We start from the raw sequence: 13,785 nt of genomic DNA on the forward strand, positions 1-13,785 counted from the left end.
GGTTGATGTCTGCTAAGGACAGTCTCTGCTCCACAGATGACCGCCTTGGAGGCTGTGACCACCAGGGGAGTGCTCTTTCTCAAGCATAGGAAAAGCAGAAGGGACCGGTTCTGCCAAGTACTTTTCATAGCCGCAGTCCATTTGCCAGGGCTAAAACCTGTAGTAGCTAAACACGGCCAGGACTCACCTGCCAATACTGGAGCACTGAGGAATGAACTAATTCTCACGTGAGAATTTAGAGGAGATACAAACTCTCTGACTGTAGCACTCGGTCACAGAATTTCTCACTAGAGGCACGGTCGAGAAGAAAGCTTTCCTGCAACCTACTGCAGCAGAGAGGTAGAGTCCGGAGTGGGAGGCTTTGAATTACGCTTCGGGGGATGCCCTTACGTGGGAAGAGCACATGTTTTCCTTGCTGACTAGCAAGTAGAACCGGTAGCTGGAACTTAAGCATTTTGACCTATGAACCTACATACCATGTAAAAGTGGGTAAGGCGTCCACCAAAGAAACACTTAGATCCCTGATGGGCACGGAGGTGCCTGGCCAGTTGTGAACTAAGTCCCTCTCTTCTAAACTTCAAATCAATGTTAGTTATCTTGGTTTCTAATTATTTTAGCACATATAGCTAAATTAACCATAAATGACACATATTTCCATCGTGGTAGCTCTAGACACGGAAACTTAGGTTAGCTCTGAGCTAATGCTCTTCACCTAATATTCTACTAACTGAGACACAGCCCCTAAAACCTACTGCTTTAAAGTGATACGTGTTCACCTCCCCAAATGCCTTTCCCTGGAAACCATCCTCGCTATCTAATCAATGTCTTTTCTGCCATCTTAACTGGTAGGCTGTCCAAATAGACCCAACCTCTTGCCTCTTAAGAGAAACATTTTGTTGCTGTCCGGCTAACAAGGATTTGAAGGAGACTGCAAGAAGCCCGAACTACGGAGAGTGGCGCAGAAACGGGATACTAGAGTGGTCTGGTGAGCCGCTGAGAGCTCTAAACACACATCACAGATTTCAGCCAGCTCTGGGTGAACGTCCTGAGCTGTCACAGCGGGCGTGTCCTCAGCCACAGACGAAAGCACACGTACAGAAGTTCAAACACTGTCAACAGTTCCAAGCCTAAGAGTTTTCTCAAGTGATTTACAGCTGGGAAGCTAGCCCCGATGACACGGTGAAATAGGACCAGGGCGTTAAAGAACTCAAACATGGGGTTTTCATTTGTTAAGCAAACACTGTGACATTTCCTCACTCTTCATCTTATACTTTAAAAAATAAAAAAAGAAAAAGACCTTTGGTAGCGAAGGAAAGGATTAAGGTTTCTTTCAAAGATGCAAGCAGGTTTCCAATATTCCAAACATTCAAGCTACGTACAGGAGGGAAGTTCATTTTAAAATGCGCATAGAGGCCCTGGATTTGATGTTTTCTTTTCTTTTTGATATGGACTGTTGCGCAGGCTTGCATGTCATCCTTATGGTGTGGTCACACTGAACTCTGCATCGTCTCAGTCCTGCTGAAGAGAACACAGAACACAGAGATGCTGCCGAAGGGACAAAAATACTATTTTTTCACTATAAAAGTATCCATCGAAATCACCAGTCAAGTCTACCTTCTTTCTTCCACGCCAGGGAATGAACCTAGAGCTTCGCATGTATTGACAAGTGTTCTGCCAGTGAGATACATCCCCAGCAACACATTTTACCTTAATGAGGTGTGAGGGACAGCATCCTCAAGGGACAGCATCCTCAACCGCCGTGCTGTTGCCCAGTGACGGATGCTCTGGAATTCCAGGCTTGCTGCCATTCACCTGATCATAAGTTTAGAAAATTGCTACATTACTATATGGCGTGTATGAGAGCATGACATCAATTAAAGTATGGCAAATCAGGGGCTGGGAAGATGTTTCAGTGGTTGAGATCACTGGCTGCTCTTCCAGAGGACCCAGGTTGATGGCCAGTACCCAGAGGGCTGCCTACAACTGTCTGTAACTCCAGTTCCAGGGGATATGATGTCTTCTTCGAAACTCCTCAGGCACCAGGCATGCATGCGGTACACAGACATGCATGCAGACAAAACACTCATAGACATAAAATACATAAACTTAAATAAACATATAAAATAAATTCAAAAGAATACTGTAAGTCTTATACTTCTAAGAAATTAATGGAAAAGAATTCCTAGTAAAGAAAGCATAGAAAAGAGATAAAATCCCACTTTATAGCTCACACATTAAGGGAAGACTTTACAAGTACCAGGAACAGTAAACCATAATTCAGAGGCCAATTTCCCCTTTCAATGTTTATACATATCATTGTAGACCGTATCTTCTAAAAGTGGCTGAAACAGTACGGCATGTCCCAGGGCTCTCTTCACAATTCGACTTTAACGGGAAGATGGAGTGTATGTCTTTTCCCCGCTAAACCTTGGCAAACACTTATGATTGCATCAATCCAGGCTTTTCTCTCAGGCTGTGTCAAGTAGACAACCAAGGCGAAGCAGGAGAGAAGCTAGGGTGATGGTTGCTATTGTCAACTTGACAGAATCTAGCGTCACCTAAGAGACAGGACTAGGATCACCTAGGAGATAAACTCTAGGCATGCCTGGGAGGTATTATCTAGGTTACATTAAGTGAGATGGAAGGACCTACCTTGAGTGTGGGCAGCACCATTCTGTGGGCTGGGATCCTAGACTTAATAACAGAGCGACCATAAGCTGGGCATTAGCACTCACCGTTCTCTGCTTCCTGGCTGCTGACGTGATGTAACAGTATGACGTCCTCATCAGGCTGAATTCTACCCTGAACTGTGAGCTGAAACAAACTCTGTCTTCCTTAAGTTGTGTTTGGCCAGGGTATTTGTCACAGCAATGAGACGCATAGTTAATAGAAGCCATGACATCAACCAGTTCAAAAGTATCTCTCCATCATGAAATAAGAACAGGCCGGGGTGTAGTTCGGTGATACAGTGCTTGCCTGCCATGGATGAGACGTATCGTCACAAAAATGGATGAGACATAAAAGAATTGCCATTCACAGACCCTGTCTTTTTGTTGGGTTTAGACTTTCGTCTTCAGGAAGTTTCCCCAAAAGTCCTGTCCTCAGCCAAGTAAGTGTTGTTTTGTTTTTTGCTTAAAGTTCATGAGTAGTATCTTTCCTGAATCCCAACGTCGCTGAGCTTTTAGGTCAAACGTTGTTGCTCTCAAACCAACCCATCATCTTCTTCGTAAATCTGAACCTTCCGAGGGAACAGAAACGCAAATGCTGCCAAGTGTTAAAACGTGATGAATCTGGTCAAGGAAAAAAAAAAAAGTTCTTCTTTGTAGGATTCTTACAACTGAACACTTGAAATTACTTAAAGATAAAAAAGTTGCTTGCTGTGGCAGTACAAATTCTTAATCCCAGCACTTAGGAGACAGAGGCAGGTGGATCTCTGTGAGTTCCAGGTCAGCCAGGGCTACACAGTCAGACTCTGTCTCAAAAACAAATTAAAAGGAGGAAGAGATGGGAAGGAAAGGAGGGAGGGAAGAAGGAAGGAAGGAAGGAAGGAAGGAAGGAAGGAAGGAAGGAAGGAAGGAAGGGGCTGGAGAGATGGCTTGGTAGTTAAGAGCACTGACTGTTCTTCCCAAGGACCAGCACCCACATGGCAGCTCACACCTGTCTGAAATTCAGTTCCAAGGAACCTGACATCCTCACACAGACATACATACAGGCAAAACACCAATGTACATGAATTTTAAAAAAAGAAAGAAAACAAGAAAAGGCATTTAAGAGACAAGGACTAGAAATTATAACTGAATCTACCACACATTTCTCATGAATGCATGAATGTTTGTTGTTATTGATACTGAAGCAATTCTGAAGAATATTTCATTCTAATGTCCTCAGCTTTTCTCTCAAGCCAATCGATACTATTTAGGCTTTCTTTATGCCTTCTTTATAGATATTTTTTTGTCTTCTCAATATCCAATTTCTCTCTTTCTTTTTTTGAGATAGGGTTTTTCTGCATAAGGGTGGCTGTCCTGGAACTCGCTCTGTAGACCAGGCTTATCTCAAACTCACAGAGATTCACCTGCCTCTGCCTCCCAAGTGCTGGGATTAAAGACGTGCGCACCACTGCCTGGCTCCAGTTCTCTTTCTTAAGTGTTTCCTCTAGAGACTCATTCTTCTCCTGTTTGGGATCTGGTGTTAGGGTTCAATGTGATCATTTCATGATTGTACAGGTAGGAATAACAGATCAAGTCAGCATTGTGTAGATGGGAAACAGAACGCTCTTGCGATTCTTGAAGGAGTTAAGTCCTAGGTATTTGCATCTGCAATCCTAGCAGCTTCGAGGCAGAGGAAGAAGATTTCTGTGCATTTGAAGCCAACCTGGAGAAGTTCTAGGGGCTGGAGAGATGGTTCAACAGTTAAGAGCATTGGCTGCTCTTGCAGAGGACACATACATGGTGTCTCACAGTTGTTATAACTCCAGTTCCAGGGTATCTGACACCCTCATCCAGTCTTCTAAGGTGCCAATCACACATGAGGTACACATACATTCATACAAGCAAACATTTAAACACTTACAATTAAACATAAATAAAAAAAATAAGTCCCGGACCAGCCAGAGGTATATAGTAAGACTCTGTCTCAAAACACAAACAAATAATTAAAGGAAAAAGTCCTAATTAATATTGAAAATTGATTATGGCTTTTTTCCTTAAAAGAGAATTTGCATGTATTTCAAATATATATTTCAAGTATATATATTGTTCAGGATGGGTTTTTGACAAAAAAATTTATTTTCTGCAAAAATGTCACCATTCTTCCTCCCTTCCTCCCTCCCTCCCTCCCTCCCTTCCTCCCTCTCTTAGTACTCTAGTTCTCTAGCTCAAAAAGATGATTCCTCAAATCAAAACATGATATAGGGATAGGGTAATCCAAAATGAAGTCCTGAGTAGTGGAACCATTTTCTTTCAAATTTTGTTCAGCCGAAATACTGCAACAGATGACTTTCTTTATTCTCCTTCTGTGGACTACAGAAATGATCAAATAAGCAATCCCCAAGAGACCCATAAAAGGGGGCACCGTACCGAGAGGCACAAACCACCAAACACTTCCTGATTTCTTCGTGGACAGCACAACTCCTGGCCTTGGAGCGCTACCTTTTTTTTTACTCCAGGAAAAGGACTGATACGCTCATAATTTTATCAGATCAATCTGTGGTTTTAAAAAATGGAACCTAGATCCACCTGCACTGGGGTCATGACATTGGGGGTGGGGGCATCTTTCTCAGATGCAAGTGGTTATTGCTGTCTAGTGGCTGGAGAAGACCTAACATTCACTTTTTCCATCTTGATTCTTCTCTACTTTGCTTGAAATGCTGACACCCAGCTCAGTCAAAGTACAAACTAAATGTAAAACGAATCATACCTTCTTGCTATGGAATATTATTTTAACTATGTAAAGATGTGTTACATTTGTTTAAGTTGTGGAATATTACTTTAACCATGGAAATGTGTGTCGTATTTGGTTATCCTGCATTTGTTTAACTATGTGAAAATGTGGTTTTGTTTATGCTGCATTTAATTATCTAAAGATGTGTTGCTGTTTCACCTTGCCTGCCTAAGGCACCTGATTGGTCTAATAAAAAGCTGACCAGCCAATAGCTAGGCAGGAGAGAGATAGGTGGGGCCAGTGGGCAGAGAGAGTAAATAGGAGGAGGACTCTAGGAGGGAGAGAGAGAGAGAGAGAGAGAGAGAGAGGGAGAGAGAGAGAGAGAGAGAGAGAGAGAGAGAAGGAGAGAGAGAGGGCCAGGCAGTCAGGTAACCACCAGGCAGTCAGACACAGGGGGTAGGGCATACAGAATGAAGGCCAAGAGAAACAGTTTAAATTAATTTATAAGAGTGAGCGGGACAAGCATATGCTAAGGCCAAGTATTCATAACTAATATTAAGTTTCCATGTCTGTATTTGGGAGCTGGTTGGCCTCTCTCCGTCTTCTCACCAGCTGCACTGCCCTCTTTGGGACCGGCTTACCCACCAGGGATTTCCAGTTGACTCCCTAGTAGACTCTTGCCTCTTCATCTGCCTTTCTTCCCCTTGTTAGGTCCCCAGAGACTGATCTAATGCTCTTGATCCATCCCTCCTCTTTCTTTCTTTTTGTCCACCTTTTTTTTTTTTTAAGTGAACGAAGCCTTTAGATTTGCTTCAGTGTTTCTTCTCGCCCAGCGTCTCCCCTGGCAGGTGGAGGCCCTTGGGTGGTATCTGGTGGTCACCGTTGAATCCCACCCTGACTGGTATTTGCTCCTTGGAGGTGAAAAAAATAAATGTTTTATAAAGCTCAAATTGGCCTTATCAAACAAAACATCTGCTAGATCAGTGAATGACAGGTGACAGCAGGAGACATCCGCGCTGGCCTCTCCAATAGAAGTCACGGCAGTTAATGGAAGCTATTATGGGAAAATTCTGTCAAGAAGTTTTCCTTTTCTTTTTTTCTCCTCCAGACAGCTAAAAAAATTTTTAAAGGGAAAAAAAAATGTATTCAGTTGCTAGGGTAACGTGTGGTTTCAAAACTACCGTAACAAAAGCCAGATATCACATATCAAACTACCAAATTGTTAATTTGACTGGTATTTTAAAATAACTCCTTGAAAGAGATATTTGCTCCTTAGCCTGCCTTGTAGAGCGAAGGCGAGCAGAGACTGTGGAGTGGATGAAGAAGAGGAAAAAAATGAATTATGATTCTTTGAGAAATTCTTTTATCTCATTAAATATTTGTTAGACATAAAAATCTGCTCACGCTACAGACACAAGGACATGCAGGAATCGCCTCGTCACGCAGAGTGACTATTTTCAATGTTTCTTCTGGTTTCAAACCCTGGCTGGGTTTTAAGTGCATGGTGTTCTGTGGTTATTTGCTAAATCCGGTTGCTTAGGAGAGCCATGCTTACGCTGAAGCCTGTGGGGTGACTAGGTTCCCCTGTGCCTTGTTTTTTCATCATTTGACTTAAAGGGAATATAAAGCCTATACAGCAGATAAAAGGGAATATAATAAAGCCTATATAGCAGATAAAAGGGAATATAATAAAGTCTATACAGCAGAGGCACTAGAGTTATAAGGAGCTGGAACCAAATTCTTTTTCTATTTGTTTCTAAATTTTTCTAACCTCTCTGACCCTTGATTTCTTCATTTTAAAAATGAGTATCAGGACAATGACTCATGTCAACAAACTGCAGGAGAAAAAGGGGTGACTCTGTTTAAAAAGTGGGGGGAAAAGGGAGGGAGAGAGATGTCAGAATACCTTTAAAAAATATCTCGATCAGCTAGGCAGTGGTGGCGCACGCCTTTAATCCCAGCACTCAGGAGGCAGAGGCAGGCAGATCTCTGGGAGGTCGAGGCCAGCCTGGTCTACAGAGTGAATTCCAGGATAGCAAGGGCTGTTACAGAGAGAAACTCTGTCTTGAAAAAAAAACAAACAAAAATTTTTTTTGATCTAACAAAAACAACTAAAAGCATGATTTATAAGAGTCCAGGTGTACTTGAACATTGATTAGATATTTAATACTATAAGGAATTATTACAAATGTGTTTAAATATGATGATAACATAGTATTGTTAGTTTTTAAATATCTTTTCACGTATATGTAATATAGATAATTAATATAGTATCTGAGATTTGACTTAAAATGAAGCAAGAGGAGATGGAAATAGCAGAAAAACAAATTTGGACCCAAGATGACAATGGTTGGCACTGGATGATGGATGGCATCTTCTCTACTTTTCAATATGTATTTAACACTTTGTATAGTAATGGTCTAAAGGAAGAGAATGAGCTGGAAAGGTGGCTCAGTGGTTAAGGTCAGCATGTAGCCTCTTCCAGAAGAATCACCTTCTATTCCTAGCATCCACATCAGATGGCTCACAACCACATATAACTCCAGCTCCAGGGCACCTGACACCTCTGGTCTCTGTGGGCACCTGCGTCCACGTGTACACACACTAACATACACAATTAAAAATGATAATTTTTAAATAAGGAAGAGATCAGTAACGTCGATGTTAAAATTATTGTGTGAAATAAATAAGATGCTGAGCACAAAGCATGTGCCAAAATGCCTGGGGTATAATAATTGCTCAATAAATGTCAACTGTTGCTCCTAGAAACAAGACCTCTACTTTCTTTTTTTCTTTTTTCTTTTTTGGATTTTCGAGACAGGGTTTCTCTGTAGCTTTTTTTGGTTCCTGTCCTGGAACTAGCTCTTGTAGACCAGGCTGGCCTCGAACTCACAGAGATCCGCCTGCCTCTGCCTCCCGAGTGCTGGGATTAAAGGCGTGCGCCACCGCTGCCCGGCAAGACCTCTACTTTCTATGTGCAAAAATTGTGGAAGCTAGGGATAGGCATGGTAGCATACACATTCAACTCCAAAAGGACTGCAAGTTAGAACTAGCCTGAGCTAAATAGTGAGTTCAAGCCCAGTTTGAGATACAAAAAAAAAGGGGGGGGGGGGCTGGAAATTGGCTCAATGATTAACAGTCATTACTGCCCTTGCAGAGGACCTAGGCTCAGTTCCCAGCATCCACACTGAGTGGTTCACAACCACCTATAAGTCTTTTTTTTTCTTTTTTTTATTTTCAAGACAGGGTTTCTCTGTGGCTTTGGAGCCTGTCCTGGAACTAGCTCTTGTAGACCAGGCTGGTCTCGAACTCACAGAGATCCGCCTGCCCCTGCCTCCTGAGTGCTGGGATTACAGGCGTGTGCCACCACCGCCCTGCACCTATAAGTCTTATAAGTACAGTAACACATGCCTTTGGCCTCCTCGGGAACTCTGTACACGCCTCCCCACAAACATTTACAAATAATAAACAAACAAACAAATAAAAACAATCTTTAAAAACTAGAACAGGTCAGGCATGGTGGCGCACCCCTTTAGTTCCAGTACTCAGTAAAGCAGAAGCAGGCAGATCTCAGAGGCAAACTTAGAGGACATCTTGGTCTACACAGATACATAGAGGGACCTAGTCTAAAACAAAACAAAAAACAAAAAAACAAAAAAAAAACCCTCTAAATCAAATCAAAACCCAAAGCAAACTAAACCACCACTACCACCAAACGCTTCCTAGAATCCACTGAACACTTGACTTACCGCCTTCCAAACAAGCATCCTGGCTGCAAGGGAGCTGATACAGGCTCATCTTCCTGTCCCCTCACCGAGAATCTGCTGTGCCCTGGGCCATTGGCCTTGTTGAAGTCTTAGTGTCTTAGCTGTGTGTGGAACATCCTAGGAAGAAGGCCAGACCTTTTCATTCTTAGTGAGCACTGAGACATTGCCAGTACTTTCTCTGCCTAGTTTTACTTAGCCTTTACAGCAACAATCCTTCGAAGCTGAAATTCTCAGCTGTGTTTTGGAAAACAGACACCTGACAAACGTTTAGACTGGGCCTGGACCAACCCTCTAAGGGGTGGGCCCTTAATGCCTACTCCTCCTGAGACTTCCAAGGGCCATGGGCCCACCCAGGGGACCTGACTGCCCGCCCTCTTATCCCTTTTGCCTTGTTCTAACTGAAAATGATCACAACTCAGAAAAGGTTAAGTTAACATTTGCAGCCCCAAGAGTCTAAGACCATGTCCAGTTGCCCTGTGAGAGGCGGCACTGGAGTGTATCAGTATAGTCAAAGATTTTCATGTATGATAAGGCCGCATGGGCTTAAAAGTGGCTTGGGCCTGCTAAGGGGAGGTTCAGAATGGGATAATAGAAGGAAAGGCTGTCGGGATTGGACTGACATTTGTGTTTAATTTTCCCCTTGCTGAAAACGCTGAGCAGGCTCTTAAGGAAAGGACAGCAAGAGAAGTGACCAGGGCCAAAAATGAAAACCTGTTAGCTGCCACTCCATTCTGTGGCCCCAGTTCACGCCTCTGTTACAGCTTGATCTAGCACAGACACCCTAATCTCGCAAGTGAGGAGCTGACTTCAAACTACTTTATTTAAAAAGCCAGACCATTTCTAACAAGATGGACGTCCGGCTCTAACTGGAGTTACTCCTGAAAGCAGAGAAAGAAATTCCCTGCAAATGAGAAAGTATTGCTCCTCAGACTTGAGGATCAGCCTCCAGAGTCTCATTTCACAGCCTCTGGGAATATTCCCAGCTAACCCTTTTCCTGCCAGGTTCAGAGGCGGCGGGGGGGGGGGGGGGGGGGGGGGGGGGGGGGGGGCGTCCAGTCCAAGGCCACTCCCAGAACCCAGAAGCTGGAGGAAGCCCAAACCAGCCTTGGCTGAAGAAGACCGCCCATTCCTTGAGGCGATTCCCTAGTCTTCTAGTCTCTGGGTTTAGATCCTCTTAATTAGAAAACAATAGCTACTCGTGAAGCGCCAGTACCGGCGCTTTACCGCACCCAAGCACAGCACACTCTCGCTCCAACCCCAGGGCATGGAACCACACACAGCTGAGTAGAACAAGAAGCCCACCGCGCGTGGAGAGCGTGGGACAACCCGCCTCCAAAACCCCTCCCCCTCCCACGAGGACCCGCCGAGTAGGGAACCCCCTCCTCACTGCGGCAGATTCCAGGGGAGGGTTCCAGAAGCATTGCAGAGGGAACGCTGAACGTTGGCTTTTGCAGCTTGGAAGTTTAGGATTGTGCCCAGATCCGTCTCAGGCTTTTGGGTCGAGGACAGGAAGCGCGCACGATGTCACCGCCCGTGAAGTTCTTTTGCTCGAAACGAGCAGGCCTTCGATTCCTTGGAGGGTGGAGATTCCTCGGGTTCCCTCCTCCTGCTGCCCCCGGGTCGGAGAAAAGATGTGGAATTAGGATCGAGTTGAAAATTCCGCGTGCCCTGTAATTACGCACACCCTGAAATTTTCAGCGTTGACTTAAGTTACTTGGCGCTGCGAGGGCTGGGGCCCTGCATATTGATGAAACGCAACCTCTATTTACCTAAACAATAAATGTAGAGATTAGAACAGTCACTTGATCACAATAACCGGGTTGACGACTAAGGGGCAATGCACCCAGATGTAACTGAGCCTATGGAGGGCGTGCAAGACGGGTGTCTTGCAGAGGACCCTTAGATGGGAGCAGGGGTAGCCACCGAAATACTCAACGTGCTGCGCTGAGGGAAGCTGAGCCGGTTACCAGGTGGAGGAGAGGTCCAGCCACCCATGGAGGCCACCCCGCCAGAGGCTTCCTTCCAGGCGCTTTTGAGAGATCTGAGCGTCCCCGCCCGTCCGAACTCGCAGGGATGTTTCTGGAGCTCCAAGTCTGCCTCTCCACGTCGTCACCTGCCTTAAGGCCGCCCAGCTCGCTGACGCCTGGTTGGGAACGAAGATGGATGCCCCTGGCGTGTGCTCGGTGAGTGTGTCCGTGTCAGCAACTGTATCTTTTGCTTGCGGTCCTGGGGAAGAGTAAAGACGCGAGAAGCACGTGCCTAAAGCGTGTGGTGCTGCCCTTATACCACTCAACATCCCAGGGACAGAGTCCGGGTGCTCTCGGGTTTTCTAGGGACACAGGGTGTGTGTAACACCAGTGAGTGGTCTAACAGAAGGCTGGCCCACCAGGGATGGGCTCTAGAGCAGCTGAAACCCAGAAAACATGGGATTTGTCTCGGCAACGTCACGGGGGCGCTGAGTCCTCTTTGGGAAAACTCTTGGCCCACACAACCCACCTCCCTTCTCTGCCTCTAGGAGTTGTTGGGCCTTGAGAAGGGATTTCAGGCGGGGTAGTGGTGGTGGTGGTGAAGATACTTACTCAGAGAAGAACTCAGCAGGGTGCCATCTGCAAAATTAAGGTCAGAGGACAACCTCTGGAAGTGGGGGTTGGGGCATGGGGGTTGGGGTCTGTTAGGGAGAGAGCATGATCCATTTATACTTTCCCAATCCTGGGCTTCCGTGGAACACGGGCTGCAAAAGATACATGTTTGCTGTTTCTCTGCTCTTTCCCTCTTCCTTCTGCACACCACCATCAACCCTTGAAGGCTTCTCATTCCACACTTAGACCTAAGCAAATGGATTTGTGATAGACCCGCGTGAACCAAGATGAAGCTCTTTCCTGCCAAACTAAGGTAGGGAACATCCCCTACCCAGGCTCTATGGACAGACTCTGGGGACAGAATTAGAGAGGACCAGGGAGGTCAGGAGGCAAAGAGACCCAGAGAGACCCTTTCCTATGAAGGGAGGAAGGGGGAGAGGAGAAGGAGGAACCTGCAGGGACAGAGTTAGACGTGAGTATGGGCTGATCTAAAGGTAATCACCTAGAGTCTTCCCAGCGCCTGGCCTCCCCCTGCATTGCCGAGCTGAAGGTGCGTGCACCAGGAGGAAGTTAGACAAAGGGAATCCTCCTTCGGGATGGGTGATGTGTGTCTGTCTTCTCCTAACAGACTCTGGGGAAAAAAAAAAAAAACTGGCAGGAATGTCCTTGTTGTGAGGAGCCGATGAATGTCCGCGGCGAGTAGATAGCTACAAAGCGACTTTGGACCAGGCAGGGGAGGGCAGCTTTGATCGCTTCAGCTCTGCTGTGATTTTGTCTCTGCTGTGTAGACAAACGGGAAGAGTCAACCCTAAGGAGGATTTCCCTCCCTCCTCACTCCTCAGCGGCATCTTCCCTCCAGAGCTGTTGCCTGGCTGTTGCTCCTCCCCAGTCTGGCCTGAAATTTCAAGGGCTAATGGTGTGTGTTCCTGCCATAATTAGGAGGCCATGCAGCAATCCAACACCGGTTAAGGCAAACATGTAAGTCATCCTTGTGGGGAAAGACTGAGAAAGGGAGGCAGCTGGGACCCCTGTTGGTAGTATCTTCAACCAGGGGAGGGGCATTTCCGTGACCCTCTGCTGCTTCTGGCCTTGGTCTTCTTCGGTTTTCCTTAAAAAGAAGAAACGTGGGCAAAGAACAAGCATCTCGCCACCCACTGGACAAGCTGAGGAACCTGTGTCTTGACTTGAAAAGTTATCTAAGTCACTGGTGGCTCTGAGCTGAGAAGAGCAAGGATCTGGGTCCCCTACCCGGCACAGCAGTACCACGTCTATAAAGGATGCAGAACCTCTTTTTCCACCCTTGTAAATCAGCCATTCACATTGTTTAAGGTACGTTGATCAATTTAATGGCTTGTAATAGGTTCCCAATTGTCATTTGCAGAAGCCTGCAGGCTCACACTTGAGTAGGGTGAGTTCTCAGTCCTCCTTAAGCCCCAGGCTGGTCATTGCAAAACCCAGAAAGAGCACCCAACCTTGGTGCCCAGGAGAGGGAGGGTTGCTAGGGATGTCCATCGGCTAAATTGGACTTCCACACAACATTTCCAGGGTAAGCAATGTCAACCAAAACACATTTGTCACTACCAGGAACCTTCTGCATCGACATCCCTTACTGTTATAGTTACAGTAAAAACTTGACTAGTCACAAACCAATATGCTCCTGGTCATATCTTTTTCTTATTTCGAACGGTAGTGATAAGGAATGATTTGAAGGGGATTGTTGAAGGGAGGAAAGGGGAACTTTCCCAGGAGAGCTCTGGAAATAGGCTTCTTACAGGTGGAGTGTCTTCCTTCTCTGAGTTTTAGATGAAGGGAGGAAAGAGCTGGAAGGTGAAGCCTCCTCTCGGGCTACCTAAGAAGTACTTAAACTAAAACTAGTATGCTGGCCAGGAGAGGCCTCAGGACATCTCTATTAGGTTCAGATGAAAACGAAGCGCTCTCACAGCGGCTGCAAGGATGGTTCTCTTATGCTGTTGGAGGCAACACGTGAACATCATTTGGGTCGAATCTCTCTCAGAATGAAAACTGACTCTCTTCTCACTTTGCTTTGGTCTGGGACTCCT

At 45.6% G+C, this 13,785-nt stretch overlaps 1 long non-coding RNA gene across 1 annotated transcript; it reads right to left on the reverse strand.

The window, feature by feature from the left end:
• Nucleotides 1-1,722: 1,722 nt before the first annotated feature.
• Nucleotides 1,723-10,586, reverse strand: LOC121439256. Its single transcript, XR_005973233.1, has 4 exons — nt 10,534-10,586; nt 9,129-9,263; nt 2,736-3,290; nt 1,723-1,812 (listed from the first exon to the last, which is right to left on the reverse strand). It is a non-coding gene; the product is annotated as an uncharacterized LOC121439256 (long non-coding RNA).
• Between the last annotated feature and the right edge of the window lie 3,199 nt (nt 10,587-13,785).

Source organism: Microtus oregoni, unplaced genomic scaffold, assembly GCF_018167655.1.
Source record: "Microtus oregoni isolate MIOR12 unplaced genomic scaffold, Mior012 000060F_ref0000265, whole genome shotgun sequence".
Lineage (NCBI taxonomy): Eukaryota > Metazoa > Chordata > Mammalia > Rodentia > Cricetidae > Microtus > Microtus oregoni.